The sequence below is a fragment of the Leuciscus leuciscus genome (assembly GCF_965113295.1).
Source record: "Leuciscus leuciscus genome assembly, chromosome: 1".
NCBI lineage: Eukaryota > Metazoa > Chordata > Actinopteri > Cypriniformes > Leuciscidae > Leuciscus > Leuciscus leuciscus.
Genome location: NC_138725.1, coordinates 83,736,049 through 83,750,295, shown reverse-complemented (window position 1 = coordinate 83,750,295; position 14,247 = coordinate 83,736,049). Strand labels below are relative to the sequence as shown.

General features: G+C 42.7%; 3 long non-coding RNA genes across 4 annotated transcripts in view; 1 reads left to right on the top strand and 2 right to left on the bottom strand.

The window, feature by feature from the left end:
* Window positions 1-13,792, top strand: part of LOC309497265 — a 42,851-nt gene extending 29,059 nt beyond the window's left edge. Inside the window, exons 4-6 of one of the 2 annotated variants that reach the window (XR_014205462.1) lie at window positions 12,258-12,428; window positions 12,636-13,251; window positions 13,308-13,792. This is a non-coding gene — a long non-coding RNA (uncharacterized lncRNA). Of the gene's footprint in view, window positions 1-12,050; window positions 12,429-12,635; window positions 13,252-13,307 lie in introns of those variants that run through there. The other variant, XR_014205463.1, reaches the window with a different exon arrangement.
* Window positions 1,730-2,228, bottom strand: LOC309497313. Its single transcript, XR_014205482.1, has 3 exons — window positions 2,172-2,228; window positions 1,984-2,082; window positions 1,730-1,891 (listed from the first exon to the last, which is right to left on the bottom strand). It is a non-coding gene; the product is annotated as an uncharacterized lncRNA (long non-coding RNA).
* LOC309497338 lies at window positions 2,537-4,794 on the bottom strand. The gene is made up of 3 exons (XR_014205510.1): window positions 4,565-4,794; window positions 2,747-2,881; window positions 2,537-2,565 (listed from the first exon to the last, which is right to left on the bottom strand). It is a non-coding gene; the product is annotated as an uncharacterized lncRNA (long non-coding RNA).
* Window positions 13,793-14,247: the final 455 nt, after the last annotated feature.

Sequence of the window (14,247 nt, the reverse complement as noted above, 5' to 3'; positions counted from 1 at the left end):
GGACAATTTCCGTGGTAGACCAAGACAGAGAACCACACACACGTCCAAAAATTAGACACACAAGTGTTACACCAGATTATAAATATTTTAATTTCACCCCAAGTAACACTTCAGCATGCCACCGTGATAAGGAGCAGAGTTTCCCATACAGGAGACAAAGAAATACAGCTCCACGGTTCCGCCCTGTGAGTGGCGGACATAACAAACAACACAAACATTCAGAAACATCAAAACAGGGAATTTAATAGAGCCACTCACAGTGAGGTGTCCAGGCCTGGACCCTCCCAACACTTCCCTGCTCCACAAAATGACCGTTATGAGAAGGTAGCAGATCCATACAGATCTCCCTATCATAAGGATCATTTTGGATCAGTGGCAGGCCCATACAGGCCTCCTGGTCAGAACACAAAGGGTAAAAAACGCCAAAAGAGAGAAATCAGAGAATCACGTACCTATCAGGATGATATGGTAGTACACAAACACGCTCGGCGTGAATATTTTTATGAAGGTTCGGAGACTGAGGATGAGGATGACTTTCCTCGCCCACAACACCTTGACTACCAACATACCAGACCATCCTTTCATAGCAACTACACATACACCCCCTCCAATCAGAGACCCAGAACGGTTTCTTTCAACTTTCATGGAGGTAGACAGAAGGACGTGAATCCTCCTTTAGGCGACACTTACCTGCACCTCACGAACAGGGGCGGAAACCAGCAACACCACCCTCCTCCTAGAAATAGAACGAGGGTAAAACCTACAAGAGAAAACAAAAACAGTTTTAGACAAAATCCAGATTTCACACCGGCACCACCTCAACTCAAAACGACAATCAAACTATTCTACGAGCTTATTGGTCAGGTACACCATCTCGAGAGAGTTACCACGAAGGTTCAGAATAACCAGCCGATCACGTTCCAAAGGCTCACTGACCTCCTGATAGAGACGGTGAAACCAGCCTTTGTAAATGACCGAGTTACACAGTTGCTACAGGGCAACGCAAAAAACTGGTCCTACACAACACAACTGATTCTCGAACAACATTACGAATCAATGATTGATGCAACCATACAGAGCATACGTACCCAGACCAATCAAGCCGATTGGCCTGAAGCATTTGAGGTGGCGTCACACTGGGCGGACAGAAATTACAGAGGTAGAGTTAGTGCAGAAGCTATTGAACAAGCAGAGGCCCTGATTACAGCAGAAATCTGGGTTTGTGAGAGCACGACGGCACAGAAAGCCCACACAGACACAATGGGGACCGGACTCCCTCGCACTTACGCTGCTGTCGTCGCCTCCACCAGCCGAACTGCCACACAGGCCCCTGCACCTCTGCCGGCCGAACCTCCTGCCAACACCACTCCTGTGAGACAAATAGGCAGTCAAAAACACATAGAGGTACAAACCTCTCCAACACTCTGTTTACCAGAAAAAGCAGGCACTAGTTCTCCTCCACACAGAGAAGATTGGTACTTTGAGAAGGAAGTACCTCCCCAGGACCTGCCAGAGACCCTCCTGCCCATACAGGTGGAAGAGCCTCAGCCCCGTGAACAGAGGAAGAGAACACACAAGAGCCGCCACCTAAAACCAGGAGCGGAACCCTCTTTAACGGTCCCTCCACCCCAGAGCCGCCCGGAGACACCGAGGCCGGAAATCTCTGTCGCGGCCCCTTTAGCCCAGAGCCGCCCTGTGACACCAGGGCCGGAAATCTCTGTCGCGGCCCCTTTAGCCCAGAGCCGCCCTGTGACACCAGGGCCGGAAATCTCTGTCGCGGCCCCTTTAGCCCAGAGCCGCCCTGTGACACCAGGGCCGGAAATCTCTGTCGCGGCCCCTTTAGCCCAGAGCCGCCCTGTGACATCAGGGCCGGAAATCTCTGTTTCGGCCCCTTTAGCCCAGAGCTGCCCTGTGACACCAGTGCCGGAAATCTGTCACGGCCCCTTTAGCCCAGAGCCACCCTGTGACACCAGTGCCGGAAACCTCCGCCTCAGGAGGAAGAACCACAGGTCAATGACAGGGTACCCACCCCTCAGGTGGTAGAGGCCCCACCAGAGCCTATTGTTGCCCCACTCAGCTCTTCTGTGTTAGAGACAGAACACAGATTGTTCCCCTTTCCCCCAATGTCTATCATTCCCAACATAGCAGTATTCTTTTTTCTGACGACTCACCGACTCCGGTAAAACCACCTTCACCGCTCTCTGAGTTCCTTCGGGAGTTTGACCTGACCCTAACCCTAAATTAAATTGAAACAAACACAAGTGAATAATTTGCACAGCAGAAGTTGAATCATATCACTGGATGAACTGAAACACACACTGTTTCTGAGCATACAAGAGTCTGCTGAATGAAAGAGCTCATAGAAAAGCTTGATGAAATTAATATTCTTAATGATAATAATAACCTTAATCTTTTAGCGTGGGGCCCAGAAGCTGCTCAGGGTCCGGGTCCAGAAGCCTTTGGAGTTACGGGTCCAGAAGCCGCGGGGGTTACGGGTGTGGGAGCTGCCGTGGGTCCCGGGGGTCGGGGACTGGGAGCCTGGGGCCGGGAAATGCTGGAGGACGGCTGTGGACATCATAGATCAGGTGTTAATGGGGAAAGGAATCAAGCTTCAGTGTGAAAAGCTACTGACAGTCAAAGCTTTAGGGTTGTGGTTGTGTGTGTGAGTGAGAGAGTGTGTGTGAGTGAGAGAGTGTGAGTGAGTGAGTGAGTGTGTGTGTGTGTGTGAGCGTGTATGTGTGTGTACCTCTGGGAATTGGGGGGCCCCGTCTGCTCCACCAGGTCCAGAACCAGCTCCTCCCCATGAGCGGCAGCGTAACACCGCAGGCCAGAGAGACACTGCCGGCTGAGGCAGTCCTGCAGCGTTGGCCGTCCTCCGAGTCTCTGCTAGGATAGAGAAACTCTAGATTACATCATGTGACACACAGAAAATGAAGCAGATGGGAATAAAAGCGTGTGGTTAGTAGTGTTGGGTGATATGCTCCATTTTCATATCGTCCCATCGTCAGCCTGTGAGATCGGCGATACACGATATTATCGTGAGGGGGCGGGGCTTACTTATATTATTAACTTGCTTATTTACTCATTAATTTGCTTGTTTTATTACTTCGTTTTATATATGATCATATTGTTCTATTTTGCTAAGGTGGAGTCACCTATTAATAGGCTAGATCAGGTATAGTGAGGTAAAAAAAAGAAGTATTTCAGCATGTCAGCGGGAAATTTACAGACACACATTATCCTCTCATGCCATTACACATGCAGCATTTTGACTAGCCTACTTCTACACGAGATGAGAACACGTTTTAATCATTTCTTGGGTCAAGAAAGAGTCGGAGTTTGCGATATATCTGATATGAGTCCTACCAGTGCTCTCTCTGTCCTCCTACACTTTACATATGCGCACTTCAATAAGCCCAAAGAACGCGGATTAATGCGTTTTAAATGCCGGGAGAAACCAGATTAAGGGGCAAAAATCTAAAAGTCGATGCATTGTCAGTTTATTCAGCATAATCGGGTTAAGAACGTGCATGTAAACGCGCTCATTCCCTGAAAGTGAAAGCAGAAACAGACTGAGCTTTCGGCATCTGTCGCTGCATTAACGCCGCGTTCTCTCAGAGACGACGATGGATATAACGGTACAGCGACTATCTTAATTTACTGGCTTAATATTTCTCTTGTGGACCTACATTAATGACAGTGAAAAAATTAGAAGAATATTTCTTGTTAAACAAGTGATTGCCATCTGTGAAAATCAAAAGCAGCTTCAGAGTTGTGCAAGTGCTCGTGAACTAAAGTCTGTTATTATATATGTCTATGTTATATATATATATATATGTAAGGCCTATATCATTTTAGTGATTATTATTATTAATATGTTGTAATTGTATTGTTTTTAGTGTTGTCATTAAATGTTTTGTTAATGTGCTATGGAAACAAAATACTGACGAACACGATGCCGTTTTCATCTTGGCTCTGTATAAGAATGATGTGTCTGTTAAAACAAACACTCTTGACAATGGATCACCTTGCAATTAAATTTTGATGTGGGGATTTGGTTTTAAAAACATTTTGTAGTTCCTAATATTAATTTAATAACAATACTAGCTTTATAATAATAATAATAGTAATAATAATTTAATACATTAATGGGAAAACGAGCCAATATTGCAGTATTGATATCATCAAAGGCATCTGACTATCGTCGATACACGATACTATCGGCTATCGGCACAACCCTAGTGGTTAGTGAACGTCTGACTCTAGTTCTGTATTAAACGGCTCCTATAGAAGCCATACGGGTCGCTACAGGTTTACTGCAGTGCGTCTCGTCTGTTTTACCTGGAATAACAATGGAAAACAGTCCCAGACACTGATGGCTACTAGTCGGAGTAGTTTTGCACTAGCTGTCAGTGTCAATCATCTTTCACAGAGACTAGATTACAATAACTGATGACCGATTACAAATGAATAAAATATCATCTGAAGGGGACCGTTGACAATTATGGTCACACTGTTTCTGTGGTGTCAGTCGTTCTCTCACCCTCTCCGGTCGTTCTCTCACCCTCTCAGGCAGCGGCCCTCTGCTCCTCAGCTCCTCCAGAGCTTTTAGAGCCGCTGCCTCCCTCGCCGCCCTCTTATTGCTCCTGGACCCCTCCGGGAACTCCTCCTGTCCCACGCGGACCCGGACCCCTCCGGGAACTCCTCCTGTCACACGCGGACCCGGACCCCTCCGGGAACTCCTCCGGTCCCATGCGGACCTGGACCCCTCCGGGAACTCCTCCTGTCCCACCCGGACCCCTCCGTGAACTCCTCCGGTCCCATGCGGACCCGGACCCCTCCGGGAACTCCTCCTGTCCCACGCGAACCCGGACCCCTCCAGGAACTCCTCCGGTCCCACGCGGACCCAGACCCCTCCGGGAACTCCTCCTGTCCCACGCGGACCCGGACCCCTCCGGGAACTCCTCCTGTCCCATGCGGACCCGGACCCCTCCGGGAACTCCTCCTGTCCCATGCGGACCCGGACCGTGAACCTAACAGAGGGAAAGATGAGGAAGAAGAATATAATCTTTATTCCATGTGCACAACATCTGGCGTTGTAAATTTGTATGTAAATGCTTCTTCTTCTGTCCCTGAAATAAGAGCGCACAGTTTATCTGCGCATGGAAGTTGTTCGTTACTATAGCAACAGTCGGCTGTCGACCACTGATCTGTGCTCTCGACACGGTTTCTTTCAGAATTAAAGTATACTGTACCATAACACTGAATATTCAGCAATATTACTAGTCTGACTGAACTGACACTATTGGATGAGAACTGAACGGGATGACATCACTGTTCTCTGAAGAACTGCTTTATAGATGAAATTAACTCATTTAATAATTGATGATAGTTCCCAGCTCTCCACCGGACTTCTCTTGTGTTCTCGTGTCCCTGGCTGCTCAGTGTGTTTTATTACAAGGTGTTTTATTTCTGTGTGTTGACCCTCGATTGGTCGGCACTCTCTGGGTTTTATTGGCCAGGCTGTGTTCTCTTGATGTCTTTATTGGCATCTCTGGTAATAATACTCTTGACTGACTCTCATCTCCACCTGCATCTGAGCCCCTTCTGATCTCATTTTGTTTCGTAATGAGTGGAGTTTAGACCAAAAAGCTCTATTTATGTCTCATCAGACCACATGACCTTCTCCCGTTCCTCCTCTGGATCATCCAGATGGTCATTGGCAAGCTTCAGACGGGCCTGGACATGCGCTGGCTTGAGCAGGGGGACCTTGCGTGCGCTGCAGGATTTTAATCCATGACGGCGTAGTGTGTTACTAATGGTTTTCTTTGAGACTGTGGTCCCAGCTCTCTTCAGGCCATTGACCAGGTCCTGCCGTGTAGTTCTGGGCTGATCCCTCACCTTCCTCATGATCATTGATGCCCCACGAGGTGAGATCTTGCATGGTGCCCCAGACCGAGGGAGATGGACCGTCATCTTGAACTTCTTCCATCTTCTAATAATTGCGCCAACAGTTGTTGCCTTCTCACCGAGCTGCTTGCCTATTGTCCTGTAGCCGTCCCAGCCTTGTGCAGGAATTCTTACTGGTTGGTAGGTGATCAAATACTTATGTCATGCAATAAAATGCAAATTAATTATTTAAAAATCATACAATGTGATTTTCTGGATTTTTGTTTTAGATTTAAAGGTTGTATCAGTGATTTCAGGCCCAAAAAAAGGCCCAAACATAAATGATCACATTCATCTAATCTTTCCTAACGATCTGCTAGCTGCCCGCCCCATAAGCAGGTCGTCAAAAAAACACGTCTCTGTAGGCAGCCTAGGCTCTGAGATCTGCACACAAAAACAATTGGTTTCACCAATATGGAAGTAAAATAATGTCAAATGTTTTTGAAATAAAAAAAAAACTGTTGAATTGCACTACTTGAAAAAAATAGGCATTGCATTAACCATGCTTGCATTTTAATGCATTGTATTTTCAGGGTTTGCATTTTATGGGCTGAAATTCAACATGGTTGAATATTTAAGCTGTGAATATTTCAATTAAAAACATTTCAAACACATTTCCATTATTAAAAATTCAATAATCCATATTCACCTTTCATATTTCACTTCCAAAATATTCAAACTGTTTAAAAATACAACCTATAATATCCAACAGGCAATTTTCGGTCCATTTTTTATTTCGCTTTGAAAATTCGCTTCCACAAATTCAGTGGTTCAAATTCGACAGTAAATTCAACGGAACTGCAGGTAAAGCAGTAGATTACCGAGCATACTCTCCATCTGCTGTTAGTCAACCCCACCAGCAGGAGGTGCAAAAGCGTGTGTTGTTGACGAAGACCAGAGCAACAGTTAGAGCAAGCCATTCATTCATTAAACTCATTTACTCGCCAGCAGCCATGTCACCCTGTAGCCCAAGACTGGTTGCCCACTGAAGCTAAGCAGGGCTGAGCCTGGTTAGTACCTGGATGGGAGACCTCCTGAGAAAACCAGGTTGCTGCTGGAAGAGGTGTTAGTGAGGCCAGCAGGGGGTGCTCACCCTGTGGTCTGTGTGGATCCTAACGCCCCAGTATAGTGATGGGGACACTATACTGCCAAAAGAGCACCGTCCTTCGGATGAGACGTAAAACCGAGGTCCTGACTCTCTGTGGTCATTAAAAATCCCAGGATGTCTTTCGAAAGAGTAGGGGTGTAACCCCGGCATCCTGGCCAAATTTGCCCAGTGGCCTCTGTCCATCATGGCCTCCTAATCATCCCCATATACTGATTGGCTTCATCACTGTCTCCTCTCCACCAGTAAGCTGGTGTGTGGTGGGCGTTCTGGCACAATATGGCTGCCGTCGCATCATCCAAGTGGATGCTGCACATTGGTGGTTGAGGAGATTCCCCCCTTCTATGTAAAGCGCTTTGAGTGCCGAGAAAAGCGCTATATAAATGTAATGAATTATTATTAATTATTAATTAATTATTATTTATAGCATTGTAAGTGTATTTGTGATTATTATGACGGCGGTTTTATGTTAAATTCAGTGTCTTCACGGTTACTTTTCCTGTGTAGCCTACATGCATCTTTCTCTACCGTGAACGAGATTATAATGTTATTCCCCGATGCGGATGTACGGATCCAATGTTACATTTTTGAGGTTGACATATATTTCTCTTGGTTGTTTAGTTGCCTTAACTTTATATTGTGGCGATGTGCTGCATGCAGGCTATTAGCATACCTGCCAACCTGTACGCATTTTGTGTAGCAGATACGCATTTTGACTTCAAAGTACGCTGGTATGATTTGTCACTCTAAACTACGCAAAAACCTGGTGACGCCTCTGTGCACGCGCAGTCCTCAAATCAAGCTACAGCAAAAGAAGAGTTCGACCAATCATAGCGCTGGGTTCATTCCCCAAATAGCAAGCGGGGATGATTGACAGATGCGTAAGGCCTATCATTAAAAAGAGACTGAAAATCGACACCAATAAAGATTCCCGCTCGATCCCCCTTCCACTCCCGCGGCCGCCGTCTGACTGATGTCATAAGCGAAGACAGTACAGTCACGGTACTTCTGACTCCTGAAGGTAAACGGCCTGGGGTCGATGTGGAAAGTTGATTGTTGAGTTAACTTAATCTTTTGGATTCGATGATCACACAGATCGCATGGATTATCTTAAAATACTCAGAAAACAGGAAGACATTCAGTCATGCAAATAATAAAATGCTCAAGTAATGCTGAACTACAAATCTTGAAATCGCTATGGCTTAGTGATTATGAAAGTGCTGTGGTTTGTGGATTAGCCTACTGATAAGCGCGAGTCTGGAGAAACAGGTGTTTATTTATTCATTCATTCTCAGTGTTGAGAAACGTATGTGTTACGTTATTGTGTTAATTATAACTAAAGTACCTAATTATGTTACATATTTATTTTGTATGAAAACTAGCGTGTTAGTTACTTATGGATTAAAAAGTACCGTTGTATCAGTGCTGCGCGAGCTGTGTCTCACAAACACAGACGCGCGCACACACAGAGAGAGAAAATCATTGTAAAATGAAAATTGACGGGCTAAGTTTAAATTTTGTTCTTGCTTGTTTTTTTTGTCAAAAAGCATTTTGTATTATCCATCCCTGCTTTTAAAATTCGTTAAATGACGGACGTTTTACTGTTAACACAGCCCTCATTATATGTCGGATTCGGAAATTTTAATTATTTTTAGAATAAGTGATTCGTTATGCTATTATTGGACTGTCTATTCATTGTCAACTGTTTTCTATAAATATGTTTGTATTGGCTAACATTTATTCAGCTAATGCGTGTCCTGTTTAAAATGTTCAAATGCAAAGACAGCACGTCACAAATAGAAGCCCTTTTCCCTGTGGGATTTAGTATCATATTTGGATATTGGAAAAAAAATGTATTAGCCTATCTTAAATGTACACAATGTTCCTATGTTTTTATATATTTTTTTATATTTTTATTTTTTACTGTGTTCTAGGGGTTTCTTAATTTTAGACTAGTTGACCAGCACACATTATATGCAATACAACTATATAATGCATTTGTGTCATCGTCCGAACCGCCCATACAATAACAACCCCCCCAACCCCCATCTGCTTGCCTGTAGCCTATATAGTAGCCTACAGCCTACATCCCCAATAAGGTGCGAGTTTGGTCTTTTATATCACTGTATTAGTCCATAAAGCTACATTAAGCGTTTTGCATTGAATCAGGTGTGTTTGATTAGGGATACAAAGAAAACGTGCAGTGTTGGGGGTACTCCACGACAGGTTTGGGAACCACTGTACTATGGCAATGAAACACGAATAAACCTTTCCCTACATCTGTCTTGCCGTCATTATTATGTAAGGCATAACGGGTTTCATATTTCAAACGGGACACTTGTTACATTCCCATGAGTTAGAGTTTCAGTGCAGAGTAGGCAGAGCAGAGAGAGGAACTAACAGGACACAGAGTGAAGGACACATGTCAGAGAGAGCTCGAAGCCTGACAACCGTGAGCTGGATGAATTGGGTATCCCCACCCAATTCAGACTCCCAGACCTAAAATCTAGTCAGTCGGTCAGTGACCAAGCCAAGGTGAGCGAAATTGAGTAGGTATGAGACGGTATGAAAATTTCATATTATATATTTTTTTCAATATTATTTTTGCTTTGATGTCAAGGGATATAATATGTACATATACATGGCATTTTTTTATATATAAATTTTAATTTCCAGGGTGTAATGTGACAAAAGATAAGGATTTCAAAAGAGTATGATGATTTTCTATAGGCACTGTATACTTATGAAGACTATACTAATCACAGTAGTTAGGGGTGTAACGGTTCACAAAATTCACGGTTCGGTTCGATACGATACACTTGTCACGGTTCGGTTCGGTATGGTTCGATATATTTTCGATACAGCAAAAAGAAAGAAATGCCAGAGAAATTTCCTTGATTTAAATTAAACGAACATCATAAAGTATGATATTTTTTTACTTTGAGCAATTCTGGAGCTATAATTGACTCTTCTTAGGAGCATATAAAACAAAACAGCTGAAATTGAAAATTTAATATTGTAGTAGTTATAAACAAAGGTTTATTTTAGTTCAGAAGATTAACATTTGAGGGCAGCAAATGTATTCATAATGTCAAAATAAAAGCGACGTAATGTTACTTGAAGGCATTATAGCCCACTATTCCTGCCAAACTTCCATGGTTGCAGTGAGTGTTACTACAGTAAATCCATGGTGAATGTTGCTGATCTGTGGACACTGGATAGTTCATTCATGCCACAATGTTTCTTCCTGATTTCCACGTCAGCGCTGTTTGATCCGTTAATAACGGAGAAATGTGAATGTTTCTCACTATATCTCGCAGCGATGTTATTACTTCAGTGGCGAATTAAAATGCTTTCTTTACTGGATCTCTTATTAGCGCTGTGTAGAAACAGTGTTGCTTGATCAAGATCGGCTCGCGTAGCACTGGTCCAAACTGATAAACGGTCCGTCAACCACACAATAACGAGCAGTTTCGTTCCATTTGCATTACGTTAGCCATTTGATGTTGGGCAATGTTGTGGTCGCGCCGGCGTCTCTTATGGCTCGTTTCCACTGAGCGGTACGGAACAGTACGGTACAGTACGGTACGGTTTGGGTCGGTAAACCATGAATCGGCTAGCGTTTCCACTGCCAACCAGCCTATGCCGGAAAGAAGCGATAGACGTCATTTTCGCGCGAAGAAGAAAGCGACATAAACAACAATGGATGACATACAGCAGATCTTGTTCTTGCTTCTCAGCATGTTTGTCACAAGAAGCCAAGCACCGCCACAGACATTAGGCGTTTCTAAATAGCAAATACGCAAAGTTCGGACTTGCCAAGTCCAGCTCAGGAGAATGACTCCCGAGGACGCGAGTCCGGTAATTCTGCAAATGGAACAGAGCGTCCTTCAAAGCGTCACTCAGCTCGCTCTGCTACTCCGGTTATCTCTGTATGTACATTTTAGGCAACAATAAAACGAAATATGTTATAAAATACCACACTCCCTCTTTACGTTTTCATTTAAAGAAATCTTAAACATTATAGCCACACAAATGTGGTTCAGGCAACGCGTATTGATTATATTCACTGCATGTAACGTTAGCCTATTTATAACAAAATATATATATAACACAACCCTGCCTCTTTTCGTTTAAATTTAAAAAATATTAAACTTTTTAATATGGTTCAGGCAATATGTGCATTTGTACTCTGATCATCTTCACTGTAATAAAATAAAAAAATTACAAAACTAAACCCTGTCTCTTTTTGTTAAATTTCAGTTTTATCAATAATAGCCATTATAAAAGTATAAGTAAAAAGTACAAGAAATAAAGCAAACAATTCAGTCAAACATACAAAGTCAGCGCTGTAGTCTAACGATACAACGGTAAAGTTAAATAGCCTAAATATAAAGTTATGAAATTTCACTTAGCCCTCAGTTCGGCCAGTGAACAAATTATAGATTCACAAGACCAAATATCGCCCGTTAGATATACACAAGACGAATTATATCTCATGTTTAACCACTACAGAGACGTCAGAGTCAGCGGCAAACGTCAGAAAGACCAGCCGAGGAAAGGCTGTTCCAGGAGGGGTACATGAGCGCCAAGCGCCCGGTGATTGCACGGATCTCAAATTTTCATAAATCTTTATAAATAAACCACAGATTTGAGCTTTAAACAACTACATTCTCGCCTGAAAAACTCTTAAAATTACATTTCGTGACACAGTAACAGTAGTATTATATTAAACTGTATATTAAAAAATGGCGCTTCTTATGTTGTCATTCCACTTGTAGCACGCACAAGTGACGATTCTCTGTCAACCAATCAACGTCCTGCAGTGAGTCTAGCTCCACCTTTTAGTACTGTTCCACTGTGCTAGGTACCACAACGGAAGGGTACCCAAAAAGTGGTACGGTACAGTTCGGCATTTTGGTACCATTCACAACTTTTGATAGTGGAAACGCAAATAAATGCGTACCGTTCCGTACCGTACCGCTCAGTGGAAACGAGCCATTACATTATGAGCGCGCTTGCCAGGCAACGTGCCTACATTTGAAATAACAAAATTTTGGTCGGCAGGAAAAATGGTCCAATGCGTACCGAAAATGCGTACCGAAAACCGAACCGAAAGCCTCGTACCGAACGGTTCAATACGAATACGTGTATCGTTACACCCCTAGCTCACGTGCAATATTTGTTCTTTTTAATTAAACAGATTGTGTGGTGAAGCCACCCTTGTGCAGTGTGACATCTCAAAATGAAAGTCAGCATCCAAGGAACAAGGACTGTGTTGAGGACACAGCCGAGTCACCATGTGCTTCAGGCAGTCGGATGCGAAATGAGAAAAAGAAAAACTCTCAAGCTATCCAATTATCTCCAAAAAATGGTGAGTGACTTGTGTGAATGATCTGATTAACTGAAACACAGTGCTACTGTTCTCTAACAGTATTTGTAGTGAAGAACTCAGTTTAATTTAAAGGAACTGTTTTGGCAGGTGATTTATTTATGGGTTTGGTTATTGGGTTGTGAGAATGCTAGCAAAACTTTATAAATTTGTCCTGCTTTTAAGTTCAGTAATTTCATTCTCATTTAGGTTGCAAACCAGTCAAGAAAAAGAATTGGCAGAAGGTGGAGGTTGATGCAGTCGAAAAACACATCACTTCATTGAATCCTGTCATGTTCCAGGAAAGGCTGCCTGCGATTTGTGCCTCAAATCTGAGCCAGAAGCCCTAAAATGGAGGGACTGGCTGGCTATTAAATTTTACATCAAAAACCGGATATCTGCCCTGCAAAGAAACATTTGAGCTATGCTCCTGAGCTGCAAGTGTAAAGTACTCCCAAAGTATAAAGTTGTACATGGCTAAATGTAAAATGGTCAGATTTTAGGGAATTTTAAATGTTTTCCCATAGTGAATGGTTTCAACATCTGGGAAAAATGTTGGTTTTGAAATCAGCCTTTTTTAGTTCTAAAGGTAAAGGATTCAGAGAGACAGGGTCAGTTTTATATAGTAGGAGTGCATTTTACCAAATATATTATCTTATGCAACACTTGTGCTCTTATTAATATTTGGGAGAGGATAAAGTTTGATGTAGTTCCAAAATACATGATGCACTTCATTGATTCCAGTTTTGTATGATCAAAGGCTATATCAGATCATTGAGTCATGATTTAGGATATCAGGCCATTGATTCGTAGTTTAGGATTTCAGGTCATTCAGTTGTGGATTAGGATATCACGTCAATGAGTTGTGATTTAGCATATCAGGTCATTGAGGATTGAAATCTATAGTAGTTGTCAGTTGTTGTTGATTCTTCAGTCAACTAATTCTTCAGATTCCAGCTTGTTCTTTTACCGTCTACAGTTATAGACGAGTGTTTTCCTGTCCATTTATGTCGTCATTAGCTTATGAGCGACAGTGTTACATTGTAATGAGTTACTGATTGGTTGTTTAGTCTGTGAGAGGTCAGTGAGCACTTGGGAGTAAGAAGGTGTCACAAGGAAATCCCAATGCAGATACAATTTTATACAATGCTCCTGAGCTGCAGGTATAATTCACAGAAAGCACAGTGTTGAAAATAACTACACTGAACAAAAATATGAACGCAACACTTGTGTTTTTGCCCCCATTTATCATTGAACTCAAAGATCTACAACTTTTTATATGTACACAAAAGGCCTATTTCTCTCAAATATTGTTCACAAATATGTCTAAATCTGTGTTCGTGAGCACTTCTCCTGTGCCGAGATAATCCATCAATATTTGGGAGAAATAGGCCTTTTGTGTACATATAAAAAGTCTTAGATCTTTGAGTTCAGCTCATGAAAAATGGGGGCAAAAACACAAGTGTTGCGTTTATATTTTCGTTCAGTGTATATTATAAATGGTCAGATATTAGTGAATGTTAAATGTTCTCGCTTAGGGTCCCCGAAACATTTTTTGTTTAATGTATTATCTCATTAACAACGTGTTTGTTTAATTGTCTTAACATGGAAATGTAATACATTATTGTTAACTACACATACTGATCTTGCTTGTGATTTCACAGTCCTGCAAAGTACTAAAAATATAAGTGGTAGTGTTAAATTACTGATGATTCATTAAATTGTGTTGTGCTGTGCCATTTTATTAAAAATAGATGACTCCCCACACGACTGTTTCTCTCTGACACATTTTCAATATTTCACAGGGCAAGGTTAGTTTGTA